Source organism: Equus asinus, chromosome 22, assembly GCF_041296235.1.
Source record: "Equus asinus isolate D_3611 breed Donkey chromosome 22, EquAss-T2T_v2, whole genome shotgun sequence".
Classification (NCBI taxonomy): domain Eukaryota; kingdom Metazoa; phylum Chordata; class Mammalia; order Perissodactyla; family Equidae; genus Equus; species Equus asinus.
Window position 1 is genome coordinate 22,737,340 of NC_091811.1, and position 12,097 is coordinate 22,749,436.

A 12,097-nucleotide genomic window follows, 5' to 3' on the forward strand; every position below is an offset into this window, starting at 1 on the left:
TATCTAACTCCAGGAGTCATTCTAAGAATTAAATTATACTTAGAACAATATCTAGCACATAGTAAATAGTAGCTGTTGCTATTTCTAATATAATTGTAGAAATAAACATATTCCTATAATAATTACTATTATTCTTCTTCAAATTATGACATCTTCAAATGACCTCTCCTTTTGGGTAAGAACTTCATCCTATGCAGCATCAATATTATAACATAATACATAATTAGAGGGGCTGGCCTGGTGGCATAGTGGTTAAGTTCAAGCCCTCCACTTCAGTGGCCCGGGGTCCACAGTTTCGGATCCTGGGCACAGATCTATGCATGGCTCATCACACCATGCTATGGCGGCATCCCACATACAAAATATAAGAAGATTGCCACAGATGTTAGCTCAGCAACAATCTTCCTCAAGCGAAAAAAAAAGAGGAAGATTGGCAACAGATCAGGGCAATCTTCCTCACATACACAAAAAACCACATAATTAGAATACTCGTATTTCCATGTATCACAGAGGAATAAGAGAATTATTTCCTGAGACCTAAGTTTAATGTACCCTACAGTAAATCTTACTTAGGCTTCTACTACCACTGCCTCACCTTTCTTCTACAAAATAGCTGCTTTTTTTCAATCTTAAATTCTCAATTCCCCTGTGCTTTTTTTATAAATTGCTAAATAATTGTTTAATTTAAAATATCATATACTTACAATAAAAGTGAATGTAGCAAATTTTAGACTTCTTTTCCTAGAGTCTTATTCTCAAAACTTAAACCAGTGTGGTTCTCCTTGAGGAGCTTTTTGAAAGTCTCACTGCCCAGGATGCATCAGTTAAGTCAGAATCAGATTCTCTGGGAATGAGAACCACGAACTGGGGTTTGTTTAAAGCTCCCAAGGTTAATTGCAATATGCAGTCAAGTTTGGGAACTCTGCCTTAAATCCTCATTACCTTCCTTTCCTAATTAATACAGGGGAAGTTCACCAGGCTCTAATTTAATAAAGTTCTAAATTGGCAGCCACGTTTTGGTATTCTCTTTCTCTCTTTCCTTGTTTCTATGTCATTTTAGGCAAATTTTATCACTTCCTTGGATTTTAATTCCTAATTTATAACATAATAGATCATAATCCTTGCGCTACCTAACCAGAGACATTCTGACAGGACAAATGAGATAAAACAAATGAAAGGACTTTAATGTTTTAGAATAAAAGTATTCCAGAAATCCAAGGTAGAATTATGTTTTGCCCTCCCTGCCCCTCCGCCCCTCCACATGCCCACTGTCATCTCTTCTGAAGCATCCCTGCTTCCCACAGTTAAAGTTTTTCCACAGTAAATGATTTGGGAATCTGTAAAGCTGTTGTTCATGCTTTGGTTTTGCAGAGAATTTCAAGCCAACCCTACTCATTGCTCTATCATTAGTTGATTATACTTTTTCTCCTCTCATATATCACTACTAATGATTTTTGGGGAGATAAATATTAATGCATCTAAAGAGAGGTGATATGAGATGTACATTGGAGAAAAATCTGAGATACAATGAACTTTATAAAGATTTTATTTTTTTTTCCTTTTTCTCCCCAAAGCCCCCCAGTACATAGTTGTATATTCTTCGTTGTGGGTCCTTCTAGTTGTGGCACGTGGGACGCTGCCTCAGCATGGTTCGATGAGCAGTGCCATGTCCGCGCCCAGGATTCGAACCAACGAAACACTGGGCCGCCTGCAGCGGAGCACGCGAACTTGACCACTCGGCCACGGGGCCAGCCCCAATGAACTTTAATAATGCTATTTCTGTACCAGCCTGGACTCCAGTATTATGAGGCCCTGGCATTAATATTCACTTTGGCTTCAGCTGCCTTCTGCCCTGAAACTCGCCATATTTTCCTCACCTAGATTATTTCTCAACAGAACATTCTAGGAGAAATAAACAGTGAAAGGAAATAATCCTCTCCTAATAAATGCAAAGGAATTATGAGATTTCAGTTACGGCCCTGGGTCAGCAACTCCTTGTGTGTGACCTTAAGCAAGCCAATTCACATCTCTCTTCAGAGGGTTGTGTGTAAAGCATCATGAAATACATAGAGTAAAAATACAAGGCATTATAGTTATTTATTGATATCCAATGGAGAGTATCCAAGAAAGCAAAACTGCGATGAAACCAAGGGATATAAATTATATTTACATAGAAGAGAATTCAGAAGTGTAAAACCAGAGGAAAAGTGGACAATAAAGTTTTTCTCTATCCTTCTAAGTAAGGAATTTAATACCTTATATCATTCCTTCAAAATGGGTATGGAACCCAGTCCTTTAGTAGAATCTCTATTTGCTGTCTGTCAACAGGGTGAGATCTACAGAAAAATCAAGAATTGTAAGTGAACCCCCTACAAAGATGCAGAGAGCAGTTTAAAGCCAAGGGATGTGAATGTTGCTAGAAACACTTGCCACCCTCCTGGCTTCTTGATTTGTCCTGGGAATGAAAACGAAGCAGGGACATGAACTTTAAAGATTTGTTTCATTTTACTTTTGAAATGAAAGAGCAACAAAGATCCCAACAAAGAAAGGACAGGTAAACAAAGATCATGAGTTTAATGTCGAAATTCCAGAGGAAAACTCAAAAGTGTTTGCTTAATATTTATGTAAATTGAACAACAAAAATATAGTAAGCACTGTTCACCATCTCTTGCTCTGGTTTCCTCCACTCTCTGTCTCCTCTCACATATTTTTGGACCTTTTTCCAGGACCCAGGTAAGAAGGTTAAATTTAGGTATTGTATCCATGCTCTCTATTATCGCTGCCTTCTTTTCCACTAAACCCAGTTTGTCTACACAAGTCAGCATGGAGCAGAGGTCAGACAAGAACCCAAGTGAAGCAATCTGCTTTGGACTTCACCCTGCTCTGCTCCTCTGACATTTATGACATATAAACTGACATTTATGCCCAGAACAGTTTCCTTGATACTGGTTTTTGCTTCCCACAACTGCCTACATTTGATTGCATACAGTTAAAGTGACAGACATTTAAACAGCAGTGACCACGTGTTAGGCACTGTTCTAAGCACTGTATATATAGTAAGTTATTCAGTTCTCACAGGTGAAGAAGCTGGAGCACAGAGAGGTTAAGTACAGTAACTTGCTCCAGATCACACCGTTCCTAGGCAGGGATTCAGAACTCCAGCCCAGGTAGTGTGGCTTTAGAATCTGTAGTCTTACATGGTACTATGCTGCCTCCCTAGTAGATTCCTGAAAACAATTTTTTTTGGAAAATTACAATTACCTTTAATATTGCTTTTGTTTTTTTAATTGAAACATAATTCACATACCATAAAATTCACATTTCCAAAGTGTACAATTTGGTAGGTTTTAGTATATTCACAAAGTTGTGCAGCCATCACCACTATCTAATGTTAGAATATTTTCACCACCCCCCAAAAAAGAAACCTGTACCAACAGCAGTCACTCTTCATTGCCTCTCCCCCCAGCCGCTGGCAATCACTAATCTATTTTCTGTCTTTACGGATTTGCCTATTCTGAACATTTCATAAAAATTGAATCATACAATATGTGGCCTTTTGTGTCTGGCCCCTTTCACTTAGCATAATGTTTTCAAGGTTCATCCGTTGTATTAGTCAGAATTCTCCAGAGGAACAGAACCAATAGGATATATAGAGATACATATAAGAGGAGATTTATTACAGGAATTGATTCAAGAGGTTATGGAGGCCAAGAAGTCCCACAATCTGCTGTCAGAAGCTGGAAAACCAAGAAAACCAATGGTATAACTCAGTCTGAGGCTGAAGGCCTGGGAACCGGGGGTGACTGGTATAATTCCCAGAGTCTGAAGGCCAGAGAAGCCAGAGCTCCGATGTCAGAGGGCAGGAAAAGATGGATGCCCCAGCCTCAGAAAAGAGAATTCACCTTTCCTTTGCCTTTTTGTTCTATTCTGGCCCTCAGTGGATTGGATGATGCCCACCCATACTGGTAAAGAAGTCAGTCTACTGATTCAAATACTAGTCTTTCCAGAAACATTCTCATAGACACACCCAGAAATAACCTTTTACCAGCTATCTGAGCATCTCTTAGCTCAGTCAAGTTGACACATAAAATTAACCACCATATCCATGTTGTAGTGTAAATCAGTACTTCATTCCTTTTTGTGGCTGAGTAATATTCCATTGTATGAATATATCTCTTTTTGTTCATCCATTTATCAGTTAATGGACATTTGTATAGTTTCCACTTTTTCACTATTGTTCTGCTACGAACATTTACATACAAGTTTTTGTGTGAATACATGTTTTCATTTCTCTTGGGTACATATCTAGGAATGGAATTGCTGGGTCCTATAGTAACTCCATTTAAATTTTGAAGAACTGCCAACTGTTTTCCAAAGTGACTGTACCATTTTATATTCTCATCAGCAATTTATAAGGGGTTCAGTTTCACCACATCCATTACTGATTCTCACCAACACTTGTTTTCTGTCTTTTTTATTATAGCCTCCCTAATTGATACAAAATAGTATCTCACTGTGGTTTTGATTTGTATTTCCCTAATGATTAATAATACTGAGCATCTTTTCATGTGCTTATTTGCCATTTGTCTATCTTCTTTGGAGAAATGTCCATTCAAACCTTTCCTCATTTTTTAATTGGGCTATTTGTCTTTTTATTGTTTAGTTGTAAGTGTCCCTTATATATTCTGGACACTAAATCTTTATTTGATATGATTGCAATATTTTCTCTCATTTTTTGTGTTATATTTTCTCTTTTGATAGTGTCCTTTGAAGCACAAAAATTTCTAACTTTGATGAAGTTCAATTTATCTACTATTTTTTCTTTTGGTTGCTTGTGCTTTCAGTGTCATAGCTAAGAAACTATTGCCTAACTCAAGATCATGAAGGTTTACACTTGTGTTTTTTTCTAAGACTTTTATAGATTTAGTTCTTATACTTAGGCCTTTGACCCATTTTGAGTTAATTTCTGCCTATGGTAAGAGGTAGGGGTTTAACTTCATCCTTTTGCATGTGGAGATCCAGCTGTGCCAGCACAATTTGTTAAAAAGACTCTTTTTCCCCTAATGAATTGTTTTGCACCCTGTAGAAAATCAAATGGTTCTAAGTATATGAGTTTATTTCTCAATTCTATTCCATTGGTCTGTATGTCTATCCTTATGCCAGTAGCACACAGTCTTAATTACTGTAGCTTTGTAGTAAGTTTTAAAACGTTAAGTGTGAGTCCTCCAACTTTGTTCTCTTTATGAAGATGGTTTTGGATATTCTAAGACCCTTGTGTTCCTATATGAATTTTAAAATCTGTTCTGAAAAAAAAAACACCTGGAATTTTAATAGAGATTACATTAAATATATAGATCAATTCGGTGACCACTGCCATCTTAACGACAGTAAGTTTTCTCACCTAAGAACACAGGACTTCTTTCCATTTATTTAGGTCTTCTTTAGTTTCTTTCAATGATATTTTGTAGTTTTCAGTGTACAAGTCTCATTGGTTCTTTCATTTATTTAATTTTTTGTTTTTAAAGCTTGGCACCCGAGCTAACAACTGTTGTCAATCTTTTTTTTTTTTTTTGCTTTTTCTCCCCAAATCCCCCCAGTACATAGTTGTATGTTTTAGTTGTGGGTCCTTCTAGTTGTGACATGTGGGATGCCGCCTCAACATGGCCTGATGAGCAGTGCCATGTCCATGCCCAGGATCCGAAGTGGTGAAACCCTGAGCCACCGAAGCAGAGCGTGCAAGCTTACCCACTCAGCCACGGGGCCGGCCCCTCATTTGTTGTTGATGATAACATTTATAGTTCCATGGCTTCTAAAGGCTAAACCAGAATGTGTATATGATTTGGCAAGACCACAAAATGTTCTGTCTCTGAGAAAATCAGTTGCAGAACAGGCTGGACAATATGTGCCTCCTGGAGGCTGATCAGACACTATCTACATCAAGAACCATGACACGATGTAAGGTCACTATTGATTCTTCTCATATCTGGATGATGCATAAGGATGCAGAGTATAGGGCAGTACATTTTGTGGTTCTCAGTGTCACAACCAAGTTTAGTTTCTTTGAAAGCCTTGAGTTGGTCTAATTTCTCAGGTTGCCATGAATTGTTGGGACTAGAGAGGGCGTCCAAAGAATCACATCTCTCCATTCCTACCAGCATAAATGCTTCCAAATATCTGACTTACTGCTTCCTGGGCACCTATGCAAAATATGCTTGATTAAGGTTTAAATAAAAGCCACAAACGTGTAGCCCCCAATATCTCTGTTAAACCCCATAACTCAGGTATAAAGTTACAGGGATTTCCATCTAGCACAGAGAGTTCTATCCTAGAATTCAATGAACTTCTCTTTGTGGGCATTTTACCTTACACACTGAGTATCTATAAATCCATAACCTGTCCCCAGTTATGGCCTTGCTGATACTATCGAATCTTTATTGCCCATCTGTTTATAGCTAATACTTTCATTTTTAAGTCAACCTGCCTCTATTTCCAAGTCAATGTTAACTCAGTGAATGAAAAATAATCAATTTTAATATCAGCCCAAGAAGAGCAGACTTAGAAAGATAAATATGGTTGTGGTGAAGGGGAGATCGTTTATAGATAATTATAAAATCACATTTGGCCTATCTACATTTCTTTTTTCCCAATCCTGTAAAACTGGAATATTCTTCAAAGTTATCTTCATTTTTATAATAGAAAGCCACTTCAGAATAATCCATGGCTGTTTTACCGACTTCTTATTGCATATGGAAACTCAGGTCTAAGTGAAAAAGTGACTTGCCTAGGGCCAGAACATATCTGATCTAATCAGATGCGGAAAGTCCTGATGATGAATCTATTATTTGACCATCCTAAGAGTGGAACGTGGGAGAGGACAAGAAAGACAGAGAGTGAAATCGAGGTCACTTGGTGTTAGAGGAGCTGCTTGGGCTTCAATAAGGGGTGCAAACACAGAGGCTCAACTGTATGTCAAGAAGCCACTCTCTTCCCACACCGTCAATGAAGTAACCACCTCATAACCCACGTCTTCTGTGCCATTATAGTCACACCTCCCTGGTAAAGAAAATAAAACAAAAACAATAAAAATAGCAACCCTGCCTACCATTTCTTATTCTCCTTGACAAGCACACTATGAAATGCAATATGTGCTCCACAAATGCCCTGGAATTCTAAATATGTACGACCACAAGAGCCCTTTGAAAGCAACGAAAAACCCTAACCTCATAATTTACTGATGAGGATACTGAGGCACAGAATTTAGGCATCTTCCAACAGCTAATTAGCATGTGAGTTAAGACCAGCATCATGCATCTTGAATCGCCATCTGACACTCTCCTCACTATGATTAACCACCATCCATAAGGCTGACTAGATATTTGATTCCTTTTTTCTTAAGTTTTGCAGGGATAAGAATGAGGAGGCAGATCCTGGTTCTTGGAATTCATAATGTGCATATACTTTCATAGTTTCCTCTGCCTGCTTGTCCATTGGGCTGTACATGTGTCTGGACTAGCCTCTGGAAATCTCCACCTCACACATGTTGAAGGTTAGAGACTTTACACTCCAGTTCTATTTTCATTGCTGGCACTGCAGGGCTTTAAGAATATCATAGTGAATACTCTGCTTCTTCCTTCTTCCTCCACCAGAACTCATTTTGACTCACACTAAGATATCAGCTCCAAGGATGGCTAAAGGGGTCAGGCATTGAGACCTAGGGGGAATGACCACAGACACTTGTGGTTCAAGGAAGGAGGAAGATGGCTAAGGGAAGCTGAAAATCTATCTTTACTACCTTGTTTTCCATCAGCTTCATAGGCAGATTCCACAAATCCAGCCAGTCTGGTCTGAAGCTGCCCTGCCTTGTTTTAAGCCATGAAGTTTGTGGTGATTTGTTAGAACAGCAATAGGAAACTAACATACTCAGGTTAAAACAGAGCTGCAGAATCCCTTAACTCCCAGCAGAAGTTTGGAGCACATGCTTGCAGGAGCTGGTTGTGAGGGGCTGGGAAAGGTGAGAAAACAATTTCTGCAGAAGACAACTGAACGAGATGTGAGGTTCAACCAACTCTGAGTGCGTGCATACTCAGAGAACTAGTAATTGTCATGGGTTGAAGTGTGCCACCCAAAATTCTTATGTCGAAGTCCTAGCTTCTCGTAACTCAGAAAGTGACCTTATTCAGAAACAGGGTCTTTACAGAGACAATCAAAATAAAACAAAGTCACCAGGGTGGGCCCTAATCTATAATGACTGGTGTTCTCAAAAATGGGGGAAATTTGAAGACAGACATATACGCAGGGAGGATACCATATAAATGTGAAGACCGCCATCTACAAGCCAAAGGAAGAGGCCTGGAACAGATCCTTCCCTCTTAGCCCTCAGAACCAATGCTGCCAGCGCCTTGATCTCAGACTTCTAGCCCGCAGAACTGTGAGATAATAAATCTCTGTTGTTTAAGCCACTCAGTTTGTGGTACTCTGTTACAGCAGCCCTGGCACACTAATACAGTGATGAAGGCCCTGAAGAAAGAGTACATGATTTTCACTGGAGCAAATGAAATGTCTCGTTGAAAGACCTGGATGGCTCCTAGCTGGCCATGAGGAGTCCTGAAGAGGGTAAACGAGGTGGACAGCACAAAGCCTGTCTCCAGGTGCATTTCAGTGTGGGTGTGCTGAACAGCACAGTAGCTTAACAACTACTGATGGCTCTCGCTAAGTTGTGGGAAGAAAGCTTGGTCTGAAACATATGAACAACTCCGATGGGGAGAGGATTCGTGACAGAAGGCGGCCACAATCACGGAAATGAAAGAGAAAGAAAGAAGACAAAATGGGGAAGAGGTTGAGGGATTAATAGTGAGAAAGGAAAGAGACATAGAAAAAGAGAAGACAGATTAAGAAGAAAACAAATTCGATCAAGGAACAGCATATTACACGTCGGTTTTTAAGCACTGTTACAGATAATATCTCATTTAAATATCACAATGGCCCTGTGAGGTAATTACATTATAATTTATGCGTTACAGATGACAAAGCTGAAGTCGAGCGCAGTGAGTCCACACGGCTGAATGGCTATGTAGTCCTGTGACAAGTAATTCCTATGCCCTGCTTGTTTCTATCTCTGCTTTCCTGCCCCCTCCCCAGGAATACACAGAGGCCCCTCTTCACTACCTTTCTTGCTGCTCTTCTCTCGCCAAGACTGCTGAGGCAGGTCTAGTCTCTTGTCATAAAAACGTGGAAGGCAAAACCCACCAGATACTTGTTCCAAAGAAATACGGATTCACTCACCTGGTGATGATTGTTTGTTCACATAAACTACAACAGCCGCTCGCAACCCTCCCACTCCCAGCCTCCTCCCTCTTTTTCTTCCCAAACGTCGGAAGTCCACCCCTAGATGCATCACTGCTATCCCCCTCCCACCCTTCGTACCCCCGAAACCCGCGTTCACTACCGTGTCCCTCCTCGGGTCACTCGGGATTCAGATAGAACTGGTCCAGCCAGGAAAAAAGAAAGAAATGACCGGTTTGGTTAGGGCAAGGTGTGCCAGCCTCAAGGAAATGCTTTTCAGTCCCTCCTTCCCACTGCGGGGCGTGGCCACCAGCAAAGGATGGAGTTTGGGCGGGCTCCCCACAAAGGGAAGTCTGCGGGCACTGAGGTTTCCGGGACTCACCACACACCAGCCAGCAGGAAACCTCTGTTGAAACCGTAAAAGCTGGACTTGTTGCTGGTCTACATACTATTTTCCTTCTCTAGCGATTGCTAGATGGTCAGGTATAAGGAGACGCCAGTCCAGGTGAAAACGGAAAGTCAGGATAAAGGGCAACAGCGCCACCTCACGTCCGACTCCATGGCAACAGCCTTCATTGGTGCTCAAAATGGTCAAGGATCTCTCATTTAGTATTAGTCCCCTCTAGGGACATTTGTAACCCCAGCCTTTGCTGCGACTACAAGATAGCATTGACCACTGCTATGACATTAGGGAACCTATAAAGAATAAGTGGAAATAAAAATCCCAGGACTAGGTAATCAAGCATTAGCATATGTTTTTTAAATACCCATTATGTGATGGGCTCTCCTCTCGGGCTATAGCCGTGAACAAGATAGTCATGTTACGGAATTTACAGTCAGAGGAAACACTAAAGAAAGTACACAGCTGTAAGAATTCCAAATTATATATTAACACCTAATACAAGTTCTATTAAAGAAATATGTCACAGACAACTTGAATGGGTAACCAGTTTGTATTCAGCATTGACAGCATACCAAGCAGAAATGGGCATCCATTAGAACAAAAAGAATTTGGGTGCATGTACCTGGAGTCTTCAGGGATTGAGGTACCTCAGTCCTCTAGAGCCTTCTCTGTTGAAATTTTGATTTCCTTCGGCATTCTGTTAAAATAGGATGAATTGAACTAAATGCCACTGAATTGTACATTTTAAAATGGTTAATGGTTAATTTCATGTTACATGAGTTTTTCCTCAATTTTTGAAAAAGGATGAAATCTCATCAATCAATTGTTCTTCCCATCCTTTATGTCATAATTGAATAATAAATGCCAAATAAACTGACCTGAACTTCATATTATATAATCTCCTACTCTGCTTCCCCCAGCACCCTAATCTCCTTGAGGGCAGAGACCATGGCTTACTCATTTTTGTAATTCCTGCAGCACCCTAGCATATTGCTAGATACCCATTCTGATATGCAGAGTTTTGTTTAAAAATCTAGTTATCAAGGAGCCATTGTAGTGACAGAACTTATCATTTCTATGACCTAGGAGTTTTTAAAAAGCAAAATATGACAAAGAGGGAGAAGCAAAAATTTATTCTTCAATTTTATTGAGCAATTCAAATGAAGGATGAATTTTTCAAATTTCTGAGATAGAGAAAACCCTAGAAATAGCAATGCTCAGACACAGAAACACCTAAGCACATCCTATGCAGAGTGCTAGTTAAACAGAAGGCATACACTCATGCCCACACATACACTCATGAATAAGGTGACTGGATATCTATTTCTCTTTTCTCTTTAAGTGTTTATTCCATTATCATTTCAAGTGTTACCTCTGTCTCAAATTTCTGAACCTCTGCCTCATTTTCAGCAATGCTTCGATCCCACGATCCCTGCCAGATAGTTATTTCTGCCTCGCTATTAATTCAATAAGCATTTACTGAATGCCCGTTATCTGCACTGCTCATGTTCAGTGCTGAATCGTAGGATGTCACACTGAAGTATACACTGGGGGTCTCTTCATTCTGCAGTTTACACTGCACGCTTCACCAGATCTTGCTCTCCTCTAAACGCCTGTGACAGCCATCTATTCACATGTTATTTAGTGTATTCCCTCTTGCATGACTCTACAGTTGGAAGGAGGAATTCCATTTTGAACTCTGGTGGGGTGGACACTCTGGGAATCTATTTCTATGAAGCATGGAGAAATTCCTGGGAAATTATTCATTATAAGGAAAAAGAGAGTCGATCATGAAGGCTTTGTCCAATAACAAGAATAGCTTGGTGTTCAGCATTGCGCCTATCTCTTAGGGTCTTTTGGCAGAGGCATCATGACTTATAATTGAGTCCTAGGGAGAGGAGACTGTAAATACAACTGGTAGAGTTATTTCACACACAAAAAAACAAAACCAAAAGAAACAAAATATATCAGACCTTGTGTAGCATTGCTTTGAAACTTTCAAAGGAATTTAACACAAAAGGCAGACAGATGTATTCCAACTTTATCTGAAAATGTAGCCCAAGCTCCCCATAGGAGGGCAGCAGGGACCATCAGTGGAAGACAGCTCCACAGGGTCCTGAGGCCTACCCAGAAGCCTTGCCTGGCACAGGGAAACAGCAACTTTGATGGAAGCTGTAAAGATTGAGTCAGCAGTAGGGTCACTGCAGCAGTACTCAGCACCTAAACGAGGCTTCTCAGGAACCGAGAGAACAGGAGACATTAGCAGAGAGACTCTAAGCCAGAGCTGGAAAATAGTGGACTCTAGGTAGGAGCTGGAGTTTGGGTTGGTGAAAATTAAGAGATATGCCACTCCCTTGAGGACTCCCAGGGCAAGCTGAGGAAAGAGTTTTTAAGATTAACCAGAGATTCTGC

The 12,097-nt window shown here is 40.2% G+C and overlaps 1 protein-coding gene across 4 annotated transcripts in view; it reads right to left on the reverse strand.

The window, feature by feature from the left end:
* The window catches only part of STYK1 (serine/threonine/tyrosine kinase 1), a 39,708-nt gene extending 30,124 nt beyond the window's left edge, over nucleotides 1-9,584 (reverse strand). Inside the window, exon 1 of one of the 4 annotated variants that reach the window (XM_070494838.1) lies at nucleotides 9,446-9,584. The gene's annotated coding sequence lies outside the window, so the exon portion shown is untranslated. The remainder of the gene's footprint in view (nucleotides 1-9,445) is intronic. The other 3 variants (XM_070494837.1, XM_014845582.3, XM_044775124.2) reach the window with 3 other exon arrangements.
* Nucleotides 9,585-12,097: the final 2,513 nt, after the last annotated feature.